Raw genomic sequence first — 20206 nt, forward strand, 5'->3', positions numbered from 1 at the left:
CTATGCGATGATTGTGCGTACATGGAACCCCCTCCTGTCTGTGCTTCTCCCAGGAGGCGGGGTGTGGAGGGCAGTGGGCTGGTGGCAGAATTCAAGAATGCCCATTCTTTCAGCAGGGAGGCCAGCTGATCACAGCTTGTGTGTCTTTGGTCTCTGTGGGGAGTTTGAAGTGCAGTCCTTAGAGGCCATGGCCAGCAGCATCTTCGGCTTCGGCATTTCAGGCCTCTGCTGACTTTGAGTTCAAACCACAAAGGCTCTCCCCAAAAGCATGGGGTGGGGGGCACAGCCTGGCCTGGTTGGTAGCCTGGGCAGTGGTCAGTCTACCAAGGTTGTCTGAATACACTGGGAGCGTTCCAAGCCCTGGACCTTCAGCCCTGGGAAGAAAGTGAGTGTCCTGGCCAAGGGGTGGCTGCCCCATGTCCTGGTGACCCAACTGCAGCTGGCCTTGTCTGCTCACCTGCCTGAACCATAAAGAAACTCCTGGGATACTTTGGGCTGTGAGCCTGGAGAGACATTCTGGTCTTAGGGGAAGCGTATTGAACCTGGAGTCACAAGATACAGGCACAATCCCAGATCTACCGGAGCACAGATGCATAGCACTGGGCAAGTCACTTAACCGGTCTAAGCCTCAATTTTGTCTCCCCTCAACTGGGTTAAAAATATTGTGGGGTCCGGGCACGGTGGCTCAAGCCTGTAATCTCAGCACTTTGGGAGGCCGAGGCGGGTGGATCACGAGGTCAAGAAATCGAGACCATCCTGGTAAACATGGTGAAACCCCGTCTCTACTAAAAATCCAAAAAAATTAGCTGGACATGGTGGCACGTGTCTGTAATCCCAGCTACTCAGGAGGCTGAGACAGGAGAATTGCCTGAACCCAGGAGGCGGAGGTTGTGGTGAGCCGAGATCGCGCCATTGCACTCCAGCCTGGGTAAAAAGAGCGAAACTCCGTCTCAAAAAAAAAAAAATATTGTGGGAAATAACAGAGCTCGCAGGTGTGAAGGCGCCACAGTGCGTGGCACATCATCGATTCTCAGTAAGTATATGTGGAACGAGTGGATGGCAAATGAATCAACTTAAAACTGCCCCAGAGTCCTAGGAAGGGGTGTGTACCTTTGGAAAGCAGTGGCTGGGTGGATGGAATCAGAGGCTTTATGTTTCGGGTTTTGAGGGCCCTGAAGTATCATGTCCAATGCCATTGTGAAGGTGGAGAAACAAAGGCCTGGAGATGGAAAAGGACTTTCCCAAGGTCACATGGTGGCTGATGGCACTAAGGACATTTCACTGAGACCCATCCCCTTCCCCGAGTCGCTTCTTAGCCTCTCTGCAGTCACTCCAGCTTTCAAACACGCAATGGAGGCCAGAGGTAAAAAGAGTGACACGGAACTGTAATCTTCATCATTTCACGTCATTTCAGACGAATCAGACTTGGGTTTCAGTTTTTCGCTGGGTGACTTTGTGGAAGCTGCCTACCTTTCTGAGCCTCAGTTTCCCTTATCTATAAAGTGAGAGGATCATGCAACCCTCTGTCAAGATTAAATGCCTGGTCTAGAAATGTGGGGACAGAGCCCTAGGTGTGGTGGATCGGACAGGATCAGAATGCTCTTCTCCCCTGCGGGGGGCTGCTGTCAGTGCAGACTCACAGGGAGAGGGCCTGGGCGGGCACAGGCCAGGAGGAAGAAGGTAAGACTCAGAATGGCAAGGCAGGAGGCACAAGGCCCGCCTGGCACGTAGGTCATCTGCTTCTGACCCACGGCGTGAGCCTGGGCAAGTAGCTGCCCTCCTCCGGCTTTGGTACACCCGTCTCTAAAATGAGAGTGTTTGCTTAGATGGTTTCTAAGGGCGCCTCCATCTCTGATGTTTAAACCTTCTTTAGATGCATTAATTCCAAAACTCCTGGCACTATATCCAGGGGCCACATTTCCTACTCGGTCAGTTTTGAAATAATGACGAGGGAGCTCATTAGCGCTCTCTGCCCATGCAGGCAGCTCCTGGGGGGGACACATTTTCTGCACCTGTGTATGTGCCAACTTTCCAACATTTCATGTTCTCAAATAGTAATAACTGTTATTTCTACTAGACGGTTCCCTCACAAAGACTTCTCTGTGCCAAGATGCCTGGGGCTGGGGTCTGGGCACACAGCTTTGGCAATCTCCTCCCCCTGAGAATGTGCCTACACCTGCAAGACAATTAACCAAGTCATTTAGGTGAAAAACCCACCACTTCACACCTGAAATATGCTAATAATTGAGAAGAACAATCTGTGGGAGTGCTTCTGACATTAATTATCCAAATAGTCACCTTGGATCTTCACTCAGCATCTCCGGAAGTTGACTCGCTAGAGTGAGAGTTTTCCCAAAAGCAATATACGGGGCTTCTAAACCTTCCCTTGGCTGGTTAGAGAGGGCGGGACCAGCGCTGTGGGCTCCCAGGCAGTCTCCTGGGCCGCATCTCAGGCAATGTGGTTTAATCCCACTCTGCACCCGTATCTGAGGTCCCTTTCTTCCTCTGGGCCAGTATGATACGCCTCTGTGAGTGAAGGGACTGAAATTCCTTACAGTTCACAGGCACTCACATCCCCTGGATGCTCTCCCTGTCCCTGGAAAGTGGGTACCATCCTACGGCTGGAAGAGACTAACGCTCCGCACATGAGGCTCTCTAAGGTCCCATGGTCAAGGGGTTATCTGCCATTTGCGGGGCTCCAGATGGGGCCTCTCACCCTGTTTCATGACCTCCATTAGCTCTGCAGAGCACCCCTGGGGCTCCGTGCTGGGCACTGGGCAGGGGTGCAACCTGCCTGCAAATGCATGAGGGGAAGCAGCCTGTGCAGTGGCTTGCTTTTGTGCCCCTTTGCCCAGAGACCCAGTCATGGAGCAGCCCTGTGGTCCACAGAGAGTGGTGGGAAGAGGAGAGGCTTGTGGTCCCTGACACAGGCGAGGATGAAAGGGAGCTAGCAAGCCAGGCTGTCCTCTCTGACCCAGCCAGAAGAGACGTCCCGTCCATCAGACCTGGTAGTGGCACGCACCTGGCGCACTTACCTTGGGCAGGACATACGGGAAGACAGCTGGACTGAAGCCAGGAGCACCTTGGTGAGCCCCGCTTTGACCCTTCTGCCTGTGCCATGCTGGCTGCGTCGCCCCATCCCTCCAAACCTCAGTACCCACCTCTGCGAAACGGAGGCTCTGATACCTCCCTGGAAAGCCTATTGTTGGATGTGAGGAAGGACCCACTCAACCCAGCACATGTGCGATCATTTCTCCCTCTCTGGGTCTGAGCTGTGAGTCCCCACGAAGAGACGCTGAACCCCAGCAGAACTGGTATCTGCCTGTCCATTTCCAGGTGACCTCCTGTAACCCCTTCCGCCCTGGGCAGGTCGGCTGACCTGTGACCCTGAGGTGTTGACAGAATCTCTGACCTCTGGGAAGGAGCAGGTCACTTTACCGAGTTCGTGCAAATAGATAAAGAACAAAGTGGCCCATAAATCAGGGCAACAGGAAAAACAAATAATTTCCTCCCCCCTTGGGAAAGAAGCTGCCGAGGTGTGGGTGGAGTGGGGGGTGAGGGGAATGCTGTCCAGGCTCCCTTGGGGGTTTCTCCTGATGCTGCTGAGCTGCTGCCCACCTGGATGGAGGTGGAGATGGGCAACCTTGGGAAGGGGACTGTGCCAGGCAGAGGCGGGGCTGTTGGTCCTATCCTGGCAAGGCCCTGGAAATTCTTCCTCGACTGCAGAGGAGTGGAGGTGTTTGGGGCCCTCAAGGTCTCTTCCTGCAACCTGGGCCCTGAGAGAAGGCTGCCCGCCTGGGGTTTGGGGAGCGGAAGTCCCTTCTATAGGTGACATTGCTAGTTACTCCACCTAATGGTGGCACCGAGCAAGCCAGGATAGGGCCTCACCAAGCTGGGTCCTGAACGTACCACTGCTGTGCGGTCTTAGGCTCCCAGCACCCCAAGCCTCAGTTTCCCCAGGTGTAAATGGGAGGTTGTTCCTGTCCTGCTCATTCTCTGGCATGTGGTGAGGGTGACAGTGCACGTGCAACTACACATGGAATGGCCCAGTGTCCTCATAGGGCCGGGTTCCAACTCTGGCGCCATCACAGGAGGGGTGCGTGCAAGGGACCACACCTGTCAAGCCTCAGTTTCCTTTTCTGTAAGCCAAGGATGGTAATAGTGCCTGCCCCTTGGAATTACTGGCAGGATTAAAGGACACGCTAAGACACCAGGCATATACACTAGGTGTTCACTAAAAAAAATTTCTTTCTACCTTTGTAATATTGAAAACACACCCTCTGGCCAGGCGCAGTGGCTCACACCTGTAATCCCAGCCTTTTGGGAGTCTGAGGCGGGCGGATCTCTTGAGGTCAGTAGTTAGAAATCAGCCTGGCCAACATGGTAAAACTCCATCTTTATTAAAAATATTTTTTAAAATTAGCTGGGCATGGTGGTGGGCACCTGTAATCCCAGCTACTCAAGAGGCTGAGGCAGGAGGATCCCTTGAACCCAGGAGATGGAGGTTGAAGTGAGCTGAGATCATGCCACTGCACTCTAGCCTGGGCAACAAGAGCAAAACTACATCTCAAAAAAAAAAAAAAAAAAAAACAACAACAAAAGAAAGAAACGGAAAGAAAAGAAAATCCACCCTCCTCCTTCCCCAAACATGGTACACTTCAGGGTGGAATTTGGAGATTCACTGAGAGGTAAAGTCCAAGTGTGGAGAAGCCCACATGGCCCACGCCACCCTGCCCAGGCCTGACCCTCGGGCCCTCAGTCTGCCTTACACTTCCTGCTCCTTCCACACCCACCTCCCTGCTGCTCCTTGAAAGCCACCCATGCCCCGCTCAGGGCACTGGGGTGGCTCTTCCTAGGGTGACCAAGGAACAGCAGCACCCCTAGGACTGAGGGGTGCCCAGGATATGGGGTTTCTAGGGCTGACATTGGGATAGTCCTGGGCAAACCTGCGTTTCTCTGGGCAGGAAAGGCCCTTCCTGCAGCATGCACATGGCCACTTCCTCGTCTCTGCTAAGACCCTGCTGACACCATATGTGAAGCGGCACCCCTCTTCTTCCCCTTCCTTTTTCTCCAGAGCTCTTATCGGCCTCTGGGAGGTGGCATTTGCCGTTGTTTATGTCTCTCCCCTCTAGAGTGTAATCTCCACGTGAGCGGGGAATTTGGTTTTGTTTTCATTTGTAGATAATGTCACCTCAAAGCCTCCAAATAATCCCAGGAGGTAGGCACTGTCACCAACGTACTTTACAGAAAGGGAAACTGAGGCTTGTTGGGGGCTCAAACACTCGCCCACACTCTCACAGTGATGGAACCAGGGTCTGAGCCACGTGGCCCCATCCCATTTCCACTTCTGTTTTGGTTTTTACTTCTGTTTCTTCTGCTGCTGTCTCCCCAGAGCCTGGAACAGACCTTGGCAGGTAGTAGCCCCAGATCCATTTTTGACGAGTGAATGAATAAATGAATGAGTCTATGGTTTTTGGACTTAGATAAAAGCAGAGAAAAGGCCAAATGTATTGCTCTTTAAAATGAGGATTAAAAATAAAAGTTTATGGCTGTTCTATGTTGACTGATGAGGTGTGCAAAGCAGGAAGCAGGGTTAGAAACTTGGGCTGGAACAAGAGAGACGGAGAAAGTGTAGCAAGACTTCAAAGCACCAACAGTCTCTCTTAGGCTGTGTCTAAACAAGTGAGGCCCAGAAGTGGGGCAATTAATCAGGTAATTCCAGCCCCTTCCACCCAATGGCCTCAATTATCTGGCTACTTGAAAACTACCCGTTTTATGGGTAATGAGTGTTAATAGGCTATTGTCCGGAAACAGCCCGGCCCCCACTCTGCTCCTTGGCATTCGAGAGGCCCCAGGCAGCAAGAAAGGTTCAGCTGACCTTTCTGCTCGTCTCTCTCTGCATCTGGAATAAGGGACAGAAATGCCTTCTAAGGCAGGCTGCTGTCAGAAGCCGGAAGAGCACCTGTCCAGGTCTGGAATCCTGACTGTGGCGCTCCGCAAACCTCTGTTTCATTCTGGTCTCTTTCCACCAGTCTAAACCGTCACCACCGTGCTGCCTGCCATCCCGACCTCCCGGCTGGCCCCATCTCTTCTGTTCTGCAACTTCTTGGGGGACAAACGAAAGAGAAGTTGCTTTCAAGCTCTCCCCAGTTCTGAAACCAAAGACAGGGAACTCTCATCATTGACCCCCTATTGCTGAGTCCTTTAAAAGCACAGTCTCATCTAATCCTCACAAAATCCTGCAGGGAGGGTCTTGTGGTGATCCCATTTCACAGACAGAGAGACTGAGGTTCAGAGGCTTAACTAGCAAGTCTAAAGCTAGACAGGAAGTAAGTGTCGGAGCTGGGGCCCAGACTCCAGGGGGTATGGAGTCATCATAATTTTGTACTTCTGGGAGCTAAAGTTATGGAAACAGGTTTTTCAGAGCTGGAAAGTCTTGAGAGATCTTGGAATCCAAACCCGTATTTTAGATATGGGAAGACTGAAGGTGAGGGAGTGGAAATGGTGGTGGAAGCATAAGTGGATGGTGATAAGATCACAACAGTGACATATGGCAGGTAAGGCCTGTGTGCTGAGCTGGGCCCCCGCACTTGAGGCTGACATGGCCGGATGGGCCTCCATTTCCCCACCCGACCCAGCACCCTGCCAGCCCCTACTCCACCCTTGCCTGAGCTCCAGACTTGCTTACAGCCAGCTGCCAGGCTGGAGCACTGAGATGTGGTGGCTCCCGCTGCAGCCAGGCTCTGTCCCCACAGCAGGCAGGCCCAGCCTTCTGTCCACCTCCAGCCCAACTCTCCTCTGGCTTTGAAATCCGGATGCTGAAGAGGAGTCAGATGGGAGGATTCCCAAGCGGGCCCGGGTCTGATCAGGTACCCAAAGCCCTCCTGGCCTTTCTTGGGTGTGTGGCCTCCATGGCGCCTGGGAGCATGGGGCCCAGAGCTACTCCCTCAAGCAGCAAGATCCTTGCTTTGCAAAAATCCTAGTGACGTCCTCCTGGAATCCTCCCAAACGCCCCTGCTGCTGGCCCTTCCATTTCTCTTTGAGAGGTGATGGAGGGAAGTCAGGGCCCTGCTTGGTGGAAGTGCTGCTGCTTCTAGGAATTGCTGAGCACAGTGCTCCCAAGGAGCTGTGAGGAGCTTGCCTGGGCTTCCTCCCGGACACCAATCCTGCTCAGTCTCAGGGCCCAGCCCCTACCTGGGAAGCCTTCCTTACGGCCTCTCCCACCTCGGGGCTCCAGCAGGCCCAGCTACCCCACCAGCTGACGCCTTAGGGTCTTGGTACCCAGCTCAGGGCACGCTTAGGTGCCTGTCAGCGCTGCACGGCCAGCTCCCTGCTCCCTGTTAGGAGCTTCTCTGGGGCATGGTGACTGCGTTTTCTAGCCTTTCCTTACTGGATGAGGTCTCTGCAGACAGGGTTGTGGCGTTTTCATCTCAGCGAACTGAGCACCCCGCACAGGGGTTCTCCCCAACCACACAGGTCTTAGTGGTGTGGACTGGGCGAGGCGAGGGGACATGGTCATTTTCCAGCTGTGTGCTCCTCCCCCAACTAGACTCAGGCTCCCTGGACTGGTCACCCTGGGTCAGGGTGGCGGAAGGCACTGAGGGCACAGTCACCTCGGGGTTCGGGTGTGACAGGTGGAAGGACGTGCTAGGAGGGCCGTTGTGATCTTCACTGGGTGCTTCCAATTCTGTGTCCCCCATCTTAAAGTCACTGAGAAGCCTCTGCCTTCCTGGGAAGATGAGGTGCAGACTGGGGTTTTGTCTGGGGCAGCAGTGGCCTGAAGGCACCCTAAATAGTGAGGCCACCAGCTCTGGCCAGCACCTGGTTCTGTAGCCCAAAGCCCACACCCGGGCCGGGTTCCTCTCTCCTTGCTGCCTGGCCCAGAGGCACGTGGGAGCTTCCCGCTAGGCTGGGATGGTCTCCACGCTGCTCCCTGATGTCGCACAGGGCCGATGAGGGCTGCAAGATGCTGAGCTGCAGGCAGTGCCTGGAGGAAAGTCTCCTTCCCGCCGAGGGACAAGCTTCACTCTCCAGACAAGCTGGACTCAGAGCCCCGTGGCTCTGGCTTCGTCCTGTTTCAGGGTTCAGAGGGCTCAGCTCCAGTGCTGAGGAAAGCTCCCCGGGGCCCAGGTCTGGGGTAGACAGAGCTGACGGGGTGTGAAGGAGACCCAGCATGGGGACGGCTGTCGAAATGAGGGACCTTTCTGAGCCTCAGAAAATGGAGCTGCTAATGCCCAGGATGTACCCCATGCCTTCCTGGGGGAAGCAGTTGAGGGGCAGGCAGAGGGAGAGGACTGGCTTCCGGAGCCCCCAGGCCACAGTAGCCGTTCCTTAAAGGCCAGCTCCTTCCTCCTTCCCTTCTCTGCCTCACACGGAGAAAGGATCCCTGAGCTGAAAGGTACGGGTGTGAGGCCGTCACTCAAGTATGATCAGTGAAGACCTTCCAGTTTTCCAAAGAGCAGCCTGTGCCTTCGTTCCTTCCTGCCTCACAGCAGCCTAGTGGGCCTGCCAGGGCAGCGAGACTATTGAGGTCCAGGACAGCGTGTGACTTTGCCCAGAGTCACCCAGCAGGATACAGTGATGGACAAGGACTCCCCCCCATCCACCGCACAAGCCTCGAGAGTCCCAGCCCTGGACTCTCTGCAGGCTCTCCAGCAGCCTCCCCGGGTTCTCACGTGGCCACCTCAGTTTCCCCTCTGGACTAACCAATCTTTTCACCTTTCTGGGTGCTCACCCTGGGTGACAGGGGCTGGGACCCAGATCTCTTAACTGTGGATCAGGCCTCATCCCACAGAGCCATGACTGACAGGCTCAGTGGACCCGGCTGTGTTCCCAATCTTTGGGAAGGAGTCTATGGCCTTGAAGCTCCTGGCCTTTTTACCCAAGTCATGTAAAACTCGGGGGCCACCTCAAATCTGCGGGACCTGGAAGATGTCAGTCCCCACTCTGGGCCCCAGATCCCACCTTGAGAGCAGAGGTGGGACGGGATGAGCCGTGGGGAGCCTCCCTCCAACATCTTGACTGCATCCCGCCTGCGTCTGGAGGCAAATAGTAATTACGGTAAATCATAAGCAGGTTCCAACATCCTTCCAGAGCCCACCAAGCCAGAGGCTGGTAGGCATACTGCCCGAGCGTGAGGAGGGAAAAGATGCTGGCTCAGCATGGAGAAATAGCCCCTGGAGAAGTTGGGCCAGGTGGCAGGGAGGCATGAGCTTCTACCTAAGAGACCTTTCTCGAAGCAAATCCTTAGGGGCTAGGGCAGGGGGGTATTCTCCAGTCTGCTTCTGCCTATTGCCCGGGGTAAGGGTCCAGAAAGGTGAAAGCGTTGGCTAATCCAGAGGGGAAACTGAGGCAGCTGCATGAGAACCCTGGGAGGGTGCTGGAGAGGCCTGCAGAGAGGGCAGGACTGGGAGTCTCAGGGTTCATGCGGTGGATGGTGGGGAGTCCTTGCCAGTCTTTGTGTCCTCAAGAGTAAGTAGGGAAATGGCTCTGCTCTGTGGACCTCAGGGGCTGCTGTGAGGATCAAATGTGGTCCTAGATGAGATGGCTCCGTGGAGCGGCCCTCCAGCTCTCTCTGCCACACACTCCTCCCCACTCTGCTGACCCTCACGGTCAGCCTGCCTTTCGGGATATACCCTAGGTGTCCCTTGGCTCACTACAGAGCCTCTGCTTTCTTCCCAAAAAGCCCTTTCTCTCTTGGCCTCACCTGTTAAAATGCCGCTTGTTCTTTAAAACCCAGTTGCAAGCAAATCAGTGATATACACCACATCATAAGTGGACTTCGTAGGTGTTACTGTGAGTTAAAGAAGCCAGATACGAAAGCAAGCATACACCATATGGTTCCAGCTACATGAAGTTTGAGAAGAGCTACAGCTGACCCATGGGAAATGGACTTCAGAGCAGAGGTTTGCCCTGGGTGAGGTGGGGTGGCTGGAAGGGAGCTTATGGGAACTTTCCAGGGTAGTGGAAATATTCTTCATCTTCTTGAGGATGGTGGTTATGTAGGGAAACATTTTTCAAACTATAGAAATTATACACTGAAATTCTGTACATTTTATAGTCTAGAAATTATACCTCAGTGAAAACAAGTTATGCATAGCTTATAACAATGAAAAAGTAGAAACAACCCAAATATTCATCAATAGAGGAATGCGTACATAAAATATGTCATATCCATACAATGCAATATTTTTCAGCAATACAAAGAAATAAAGTGCTGATGCATGCTGCACTATGGATGAACCTTGAAAACATCACACTAAGTCAAAGAAGCCAGCCATGGAAGACCACGTAGGGTATGATCTCATTCACATGGAATGTCCAGAACAGGCAAAACCAAAAAGACTGAAAGTAGGTCAGGGATTGCTTGGGGCTGGGGGAGCCAGGTAGTGACTGCTTAAGTGGTATGGGGTATCTCCAGGGGAGATGAAAATGCTCAAAGTGGATTGTGATAATGGATGCACAACTCTGAATAGACTAAAAACAAGCAAACCGAACATTCTAAATGGGTGAAACATATGGAAGATGCATAATCATGCAACAGAGCTGTTAAAAAATGATGCCGCTGGGTGCGGTGACTCACGCCTGTGATCCCAACACTTTGGGAGGCAGAGGCAGGTAGATCACGAGGTCAGAAGATCAAGACCATCTTTGGCAACAAGGTGAAACCCTGTCTCTATGAAAAATACAAAAATTAACTGGATATGGTGGTGCATGTCCATAATCCCAGTTACTTGGGAGGCTGAGGCACAAGAATCACTTGAACCCAGGTGGTGGAGGTTGCAGTGAGCTGAGATCGTGCCACTGCACTCCAGCCTGGCAACAGAATGAGACGCCATCTTAAAAAAAAAAAAAAAAAAAAAAAAAAAAGGCCAAATTAAAAAAAGAAGATCATTTAATCGTCAATAATTAATCTTTTGATTTTTTCCAATAAAATTCAAAATAGTAACTTGCCAGCACCTCACATTTTACCTGCCATTTAGTTTCTGTCCCATTTTGTAGGATACTCACAAACAAATCCGTGGGGGAGAAAGGTGTGCTACATGGGCTACGGCCCAGGTGGACGGACACTGGGTCCAGACTCCAGCTCTGCAAGTCATGCCAGCCTCTGAACTTCATTTTTCTCATCTGCAATGATGATTTTCATCTACCATGAATAACGTGTGTGAAGGATCTGCTGTGAAATCAGCACTCAATCAAAAGTGATATTCCTGTCCATTTTACAGAAGGAGAAGCAAGGGAATGGAACAAAGGAAGCATGGGGCCTGAGAGACCAGAGCTGGTCAGTGGAGGTGCCTGGAGTAGGACTCAGGCCACTGGACAGGGCTCCATCCATACTGGCTTACTTACGGAGTGGTCCACGTTCCAGCCACAGCAACCACGGTAACTCTGGTCACACAAGAGATGCTCAAAATACTCTTGCCTTGAATTTAATACAGCTCAACAGAGAAGCTACAGAATCAGAGGAGTTCAGTAAAACCCCTTAGAAAGCACCCAGTTTTTAGTGCTGTATCTGTGGTGTTGAAAATCCAATCCCAGAGTCTCAGAGCTCCTGTGTACCGTGAACCATCTTTGTTGGATGCTATACTCTAAGTGTTTGTGTCCTCTTCCAAAATTCTTATGTTGAAATCCTCACCTCCAAGATGATGGTATCAGGAGGTGGACCATGGAGAGGGGCTTAGGGCATGAGGGCAGAGTCCTCATGCATGGGATTAGTGTCTGTAAAAGAGGCCCCAGAGCACTTTCTTGGCCCTCCCATCATCTGAGGACACAGAGAGAAGATGGCCATCCACGAACCGGGAAGCAGCCCTCAGCAGACACCGAACCTGCCGGTGCCTAGCTCTTGGATTTTCCAGCCTCCGGAACTGTGAGAAATAAATGCTCATTGTGAAAACCACCAAGTCTATGATATTTTTGTTATAGCACTCAAACTGACAAGGACACTGAAGAGATACACAACTGTAGTGCTGTCTACAGGGCAAGTTATCGAGGTGAGAGGTCTTACATCAGACATAATAAAGGGGGACGTGTCTTACTACTAGCAAAAAATTAAAACAAAAAAAGAGGAATGGCAAAATACAAGCAGGGACAGAGAAAGACCACACATTTGCCAGACTGTGTGACTATTTGCTTCATGGGTATACACAAGAAAGAGATCAACGCAGCCTCTTCCAGTTCTAGCCAAGCAGAGACCAGAGGTGATAGGAGAGTGGAGGAACTACATTCTGTGTACACAGTTTAATCCCTCCAATCACACCCAGACATTCCAGTAGTGTCTGGTGAAAACATGGCGTGAACGCAGGAAGGCGAGGAGTCTGCCCATAGTGTGACTGTGTGACCGCGGAGGATGGGGCCTTGAAGCTTTTCTCCGGAAGAAAGAAGTGCAAACATTTCATCCCTGTCCATTTCCTCTGGAGTCTTTGAACACAAAATCCATGCAGCTTCAGAGGGGAGTGTCCATTTCAACATTCCCTTTTTGCGTGTTGACATTGCAGATAAAGCCATTTCATCATATGCCTAATTCCTGTGGCTTCCTGCGCCCCTGCCTTCTCCCGCTGAACAGCTGGTGGGGCCATGGTGCTCACACTAGCCTACAGTGTTGCCCAATCCTATTGGCCAATGATTTAATTTTCTGACCTGAGTGGGCAATACAGGGAAAAGGATAGCCCGGTCCCCTTTGATCACCTCTCCAGCCAGGTTTGGTTTATGTTTCGTTGGAGAGGACAGAGTGGTAGAAGAAAGCCGTTTGTTTGCTTGATCGACATAATTGAAACCTGCATGTCCGCCAGTACTTTTTTTGTACATATGGTAAAATATACACAAATAAAACTCACCATCTTAACAGTTTTTAAGTGTTCAATTCAGTGGCATGAAGCACATTCACATGGTGCAACCATCACCGACATCCACCCACAGAATCTTTTCATCGTCCCCCGTTAAACTCTGTCCTCACGAAATGGTAACTCCTCATCCCCTACCCAGCCCCTGGAAACCCCACTCTGCTTTCTGTCTCTACAAGTCTAAGTACTTCCTGTAAATGGAATTGTTCAATATTTGTCTTTTTGTCTCTGGCTTATTTTACTTAGCATAATGTCTTTAAGGTTCATCCATGTTGTACTATGTGTCAGAATTTTGCTCCTTTTTAAAGGTGGCATTATACTCCATTATATGCAATATCGCTTTTTGTTTGATCACTGGCATGTTTTTTCCATCCAGTATCTGTCTGGCACTATTCTAGGCACTTTGGTTTAAGGGTGAAGAAACTACAAGATTGACAGATGTCACATTTTCATACAGGCAGTGAGCCTATATATAGGTGAAATAGTTAGGGAGTCGATCAGTGGCTGCCAAACCATGGTGATCATTGGGTTAGTGGAAAAGGCATTTCCAAGGACAGGTCTGATCAGAGGTTCGAGAGGTGACTTGACACATACAGAGCTTGCTGTGTGTTTGTGGATCCTCCCTTGTAAATTGCTCTTTTCTATATTTGTTTGCTTAGCAGGTGGAGATAACATGACTTAACTGCGATATGTCTATTTCCTCTCTATTTCTAAGCAGTTTTTTGTTTGTTTGTTTGTTTCTGAGACGGAGTCTTACTCCAGGCTGGAGTGCAGTGGTGTGATCTTGGCTCTCTGCAACCTCCGCATCCTGGGTTCAAGCGCTTCTCCTGCCTCAGCCTCCTGAGTAGCTGAAATTACAGGCACGTGCCACCATGCCCAGTTAATGTTTGTATTTTTAGTAGAGACGGGGTTCACCGTGTTGGTCAGGCTGGTCTCGAACTCCTGACCTTGTAATCCTCCCGCCTCAGCCTCCCAAAGTGCTGGGATTACAGGTGTGAGCCACTGTGCCCGGCCCTCTAAGCAGTTTTATTTGTTTACCTACCTGGTACCACGCTGTTGATGCCTCAATGTCATTATGGACTCTTCTTATTTGCTAACGTTTTATTTTTCTCATCACCACAAGTGCCTTTTGGAATGAGGCAAAGTATAAAAAGTACATCAGTCTGTCATTAATCTGTCAATTTACTTTCCTTTTGTTTGGAATTATTGACCCATCTCACCCAACTCTTCCTCCCCGATCCTGCCTCCATCTCTCTCCTGCCCCTTCTCCTGCCTGCTAGATTTCTCTGGCACCCAGGGCTTCATGACCTCTGTGGGTGACCCCTGTCCCCTGGTCAGCAAAGTGTCTAATTGGAGTATGTTCTGAGTTCTCCAGATTTTTCTTCCTCCCTAGCTACTCATTACTCTTTGGATACAGAGTCTCACTCTGTTGCCCAGGCTGCAGTTCAGTGGCATGATACTGGCTCACTGTAACCGCCGCTTCCCAGGTTCAAGTGATTCTCCTGCCTCAGCCCCCCCGAGTAGCTGGAATTACAGGTGAGTACAACCACGCCTGGATAATTTTTGTGTTTTTAGTAGAGACGGGGTTCCTCCATGTTGGCCAAGCTGGTCTCGATCTCCTGTCCTCAAGTGATCACCCCGCCCTGGCCTCCCAAAGTGCTGGGATTACAGGTGTGAGCCACCTTGCCTGACCTGGATTTGGTATTATTTTGGATATCTTAGATTAGTAGACATCTAAACTCTGATAAGTGAGAGGTTATGATACTCACTGAGATAGTTTACTAATTATGGTTTATAATGAAAAAGTATTTTAAAGAGTTTCATCACATACAGGGCAATGCCTATTGACAGCACAGCACACAAGGCTCGTCTTGTCCTCCCCCCCGAGAGCCTCCCAGCAGTGCTCACCTGACCACTGTGCGTCTTTGTCTACATCAGCTGTTTCCTTTCTTAGCTTTGGTCTACATGACTCCTGTGGCCTAGAGCAGGCGTCCCCAAACTTTGTACACAGGGGGCCAGTTCACTGTCCCTCAGACCGTTGGAGGGCCGCCACATACTGTGCTCCTCTCACTGACCACCAGTGAAAGAGGTGCCCCTTCCTGAAGTGCGGCGGGGGGCCGGATAAATGGCCTCAGGGGGCCGCATGCGGCCCGCGGGCCGTAGTTTGGGGACGCCTGGCATAGAGTTTTAAATAAATGCACCATTGGGGCTGGGCATGGTGGCCCACACATGTAATCCCAACACTCTAGGAAGCTGAGGTGGGAGGATCGCTTGAGGCCAGGAGTTCAAGACCAGCCTGGGCAACATGGTGAGACCCAGTCTCTACAAATAAAAAAATGAGCCGGGGGTGGTGGCACGTGCCTGTAGTCCTAACCACTCAGGAGGATCACTTGAGCCCAGGAATTCGAGGCTGTACTTAGCCATGATTGTACCACTGTACTCCAGCCTGGACAACAGAGAGATCTTGTCACAAAATAAAATTAAAGAAACACAAATGCACCTTGGATATTTCTGCTGTGGCACCTTGAAGGCTTTGCTACATGCATCTGTTTATTTTGTTGTTATTATTTTTGAGACAGAGTCTCACTCAGTTGCCCAGGCTGCAGGGCAGTGGGACGGTCTTGGTTCACTGCAGTCCTGCCTGCCGGGTTCAGGTGACTCTCCTGACTCAGCCTCCCAAGTAGCTGGGACTATAGGTGCATGCCACCATGCCTAGCTAATTTTTGTATTTTTAGTAAAGATGGGGTTTTGCCATGTTGGCTAGGCTGGTCTTGAACTCCTGACTGCAAGTGATCTGCCCACCTAGGCCTCCCACAATGCTGGGATTACAGGCGTCAACCACCCTGCCTGGCTGCATGCAGCTGTTAAAATGCTTGCCTCATCCTCTAGATCTGCCCTCTTCCAGGCCAGGGATGGGCGCAAAACAATGAAGTGGTCACAGTTCTTTTGCCCAAGCAGTTCACAGTAACACTGGAAGACAAACCTACAAGAGCCAGCCACACAACAAAGGCGCAGGGACGGTGCTCTGGGGAAATAATCATCATGTATACAAAGAGGTTAAGAGCCATGGTGAGTTTTCAGTTAGAATTTGAAAAATAAGGAAGATTTGTAGATGAGGAAGAACTGGGGGGTAGGCATTTCATCGGGAATAGGATGCCTGGTGGCAAGAAAGCAGAGAGTGATGCCCACTTTGCCCAGGAAGTGGGCCTGAAAAGAAGGAAGAGAGCTGGGAGCTGAGGAAGACCTTGTGTTCCCAGTCTCGGTGGCCAGTGTTGACCCTGGGGCAACGTGGAGCCACGGAGGCTACGGGGAAGGGCTGGCACAGCCTCCACATGCCTTGGAATCATCGTGGGGTGCAGGTGGACGTAGGGAAGCTCAGCGGAAGGCAGCAGCAAGGCCAGCTCTTGCAGCGAGAGATGATGAGAGTGGAGGGAATATGTGAGGCCACTATATCTTCAGGGGCTTCCCTAAGGGGCATTGTGCACCGTGTGGGTATGTCAGCTGGAGGAAGAAAGCGGGAGAAGAAGCATCTCTCCACCAAGCAGCCAGTTGCCAGAAAAAAGTCTCTCTCCCAGGCCCCGTGTTGATTGTTCTCTGTCACCAGCTATTTTCTGTTACATAATGCATCAGGCTGACTCCCACCCCGCAGACTCTGCCCAGGGGCCCTTTGTTGGCTTTGCCCCTTGGAGCTCTGATTGGGCAGCTTCCCCAGCAGGGGCAGGCCCCACGGGCCTGCTGAGCTCCTGGGTGGGGCTGGGGAGGCACAACTGTGGGCAAATCGAGGCTCATCAGCAACGTGGCCAAAACATGACTCCACAGTGCCTTGTCTGCCTTGGAACCACCCACAGGCTTCCGGCTAGATTTAAGCAAATGAGTTCATAAGATCGAGAAGCCAGCAAGAGAAGTGAGCAAGATTCCGGCACCATACAAAGTGCTAGAAGGAGGCTGCTCGAGGTCGAAGAAAATGAGAAGAAATGGTGCCACTCGGCCCCAGGCTGGATGACCTTAGGGTTCTTCCTGTGCCTTTGGTTTCTAAGCGAGGGGACCCACAAGGGGAGAACCATAAGTGAGTGAGACGAGCAGGAGTGATGCCTGCAGTCATGGCCAAGTTCCTCCTGGAGACCCGGCAGGTCCCAGGAACCAGGGCTTGGTCTCTAGACCAGCCCTGGCAAGACACTTGGGAGTGTGTGTGTGTGTGTGTGTGTGTGTGTGTGTGTGCATGGGGGGTGTGCTTCTTGGGATGATACAAGTGTGGGTCCACCAGGCAGCCCCAGGTAGGATGTGAAAGGCAAGGGTGGCCGCAGGTCCCAGTGGCTGGCAAAGGCAACTTCCCTGACCCAGAGATGCTGAGTGGCTCAGGGATGGCCCAGGGCCAGGAGCCAGGGAGGGGCCTCCGAACAGGCCTTCCATCCAAGGCCAGAAGGCACCCCGGGGACAGAGCCCTTAGAGTCCACGCAAAAGCCTCTCCCACCTGTAACTACTCTACAGCCACGACTGCTCCGGCAGAGCCCGAGACACCCACAAATCCATCCATGCACATTTATTCGGCCAGCTAAAAACGTAACGTGTACCAGTTCTATTCCATGCGGCTTCTAGGCGCCGGACATGGCAGTGAGCCAAGCAGAGGAGGAAGCTACCTTCCCAAGCTGCCCCAGTCTGGAAGGTTGCAGGCATTTCTTAATGTGCTGTCTCATGACGGCCCCACCACAGCCCAGCAAGAGTCTCCACAACCCGCAAGGGAAACAGAGGCTCAGAGAGCCCAGTGCGCCAGCCCAAGTCCAGAGAGCTAGGTGACAGAACACATGTCATCCAGTCCCTCCGTCACATCCTCAGCCTCTAGGAGGAATGACAATTCGTGAAATCAAGTCAAAGCGCTTTGTAAACTAAAACACACCTAGCGAGATGCAATTCTTATCATGAATGGGAAAGTAATAGGAAGTGACTCAGGCTGAAGGTGAGCGGAGGGTAGCCTCCTGGGTGTGTCTGGGCTCTGGTTTGGCAGGCAGTGTCCTTTGCTCCCCAAATGCCCATCTCCTGGTGTCTTCCTCTAATCTTTCTGCATGAGTGAGTGATGTTTGTTTTGGAAGCTGAAGGACCAGACTTGTACCAGTTGAGATGAGTACCCCTTCGCTCACTGGCGGGGGCTCAGGCCCCTCTACACATAGGAATGCGTCCCGTCACCTCGTGTGTACCATCCATAAACCTAAAAGACTGCCCTGTCATCTTATCTGGCAACTGGGATTTTAGCAGTCCCTTCATTAAGCCTGGAGAACAAAGGCGGGCGGGTGAGGGTCTCCGAATGTCCAAACACCCTGTCACCCGGAGTGTGAGGCTGCGGCTGCCCCGGGGAGGGCCAGGCGCTGTTTACAGATGGGAGGAGATAACCGCAGAGGAAGGTCGCTGGAGTCTTCTTTTCCATCCTCCCTCTCCCACCCCCAAGGGGGTCCCTGACCACCCTGGCGCTCCAGCTGGCTTGGAGGCCTATCTCAAGCTCCTGACAGAGGAATGCATGGCACAGCCTATGGAGCAGGGCGTGATGGGGGCAGGGAGCCTGTAGGAGCCGTGGATTTTACAGTGGCAGGCCCGCTGCTGCCGAGGGGGAGTGCGAAGCAGGAATTGAAGTGATGGAGCAATGATCTGAATCACCCCCTCTGAGCCAGAACATTCTGAGAAATCTCTGGTTCAGACTCCAAAACTCCCTTCCCTAGACAGGAACCCCTCTATGTCGTCAGAGGCAACAGGCTACCCAGAGGCTGCCTGGATACCATCAGTGACAGGGAGCTCACTCCTCTAAGCATGGTCTGTTCCTTTGGAGAGTAGTTTGTGGGGAAAAAACCTCTCGAGGGCCGAGCTGCGATCTGTGCCTTGTGGCTGTAGGTGAAATGGTCACCTTGGCTTTGAGCTTTAAGTTACTGAAATTCGTTAGAGAGTGAGTTCTAGTGGATGTTATCATCATCCCCACTATCCCACTACTAAGAAGGATTATCAGTTATAACACCTTGCATTTAAAGCATCTTCATGCTTTCACACCCAAGAATGTATTTGTTCATCCAAACAGCCCTATGAAATGGACAGAAGTTAACTTCATTTTCTTTTTTCAGATCGGGAAGCTGTGACATCTGGGAAGATTCAGTGACAGGCACAAGTGGAAGAGCAGCTGGGACCAGATCCCAGGTCTCCTCACTCCCAGTCCACGAGGGCTCAGCTCCGTCGGGCTGGCCTCAACCTCCAACAGTCATGCCAAGGTAAGGGCCAGTTTTGCAATTAACACGGAGAAAGAATCTCCTCCGCCCTGAAGATCACGGTAGTCCTATTTCCTCCCAAAAGATGGATAGGTGTTGTTTAGGATTCAGTATTCATAAGTGAACTTAACTGCAAAAGCTGGCAAAGCTTGCTCTGAGAAGTGAGGTCTCCGCACCTGAAGTTGGGTACACGTGAGCTGGTGACGGACTCTGTGTAGATACGACAGAGGACATGTCAGAGCCAGGCAGGGGACTGGAGTCTATGACATCAAAGTCCTTTTCAGTCTTAGTTGTAGGAAGACTTCTTTCCTTCCCAGGCCCTGTCCTCACCACAGATTCCGGGATGTGTGTGAGATGGCGCCTTGCAGGAACAGTGACACGTGTCAGAGCAGCTATGGCTCTTTCTCCTTGTGCTGGGCAGCCGGCCGCCAGCACACTCCACGGCAACGTATCCTCCCATAGTGGGAGAGTCTCTGTACTGACCCACGGGGCTGCCCATGACCCTGTGACACACAGACCTCCTTTCCTAGGCCGAAGGTACCCCAACCTCCTCATTACAACAGTGCCCTCTCTTCGACTGTCCAAACCTACTGCTGCTTCAGCCCCTGTGACACCTCCTACAGGAAGTGCTTCCTGGTGTCCCCAGCTCTTCCTGACACCTGTCCCCTGACAGCTTCTGGTGCCTGCCTGCCAGAGTTCCCCATGTGGCTGCGGGAACCCCTGTAGAGTCAGAGCCATCACCTCCCACCATGTGCCACAGCTCATCAGCACGCTCTCCGCCAATGCAGCCCTGTTCTGGCTCCCAGCGTGGCTTTCCCGGCGCCATCTGCCCTCATCACTCCCCTGCAGAGCTCCTCAGCACCTCCAGCAGCAGCAGGCGAGCCAGCCTCTTCAGCTGGGCAGCTAAGGACCCGTTCACCGCCCCCCAGCCTTGCTTGCAGTCACTCCTCTACACGCTGGTCATACAGACTGGCATGTCCCACGGTGGAGCAGCCGTTTCCAGCTCCACTCCACTGCATCGGTGGTCTTGGAAGATACCTCCAAGATCATTCTTCAGGTGACCTGCCCGACCAAGCTCCCAGGCGTCCTGGAAAGTCTGAGACACCGGGAGTGAAAGGGCTGTGG

This window comes from Saimiri boliviensis, chromosome 1 (assembly GCF_048565385.1).
Source record: "Saimiri boliviensis isolate mSaiBol1 chromosome 1, mSaiBol1.pri, whole genome shotgun sequence".
Lineage (NCBI taxonomy): Eukaryota > Metazoa > Chordata > Mammalia > Primates > Cebidae > Saimiri > Saimiri boliviensis.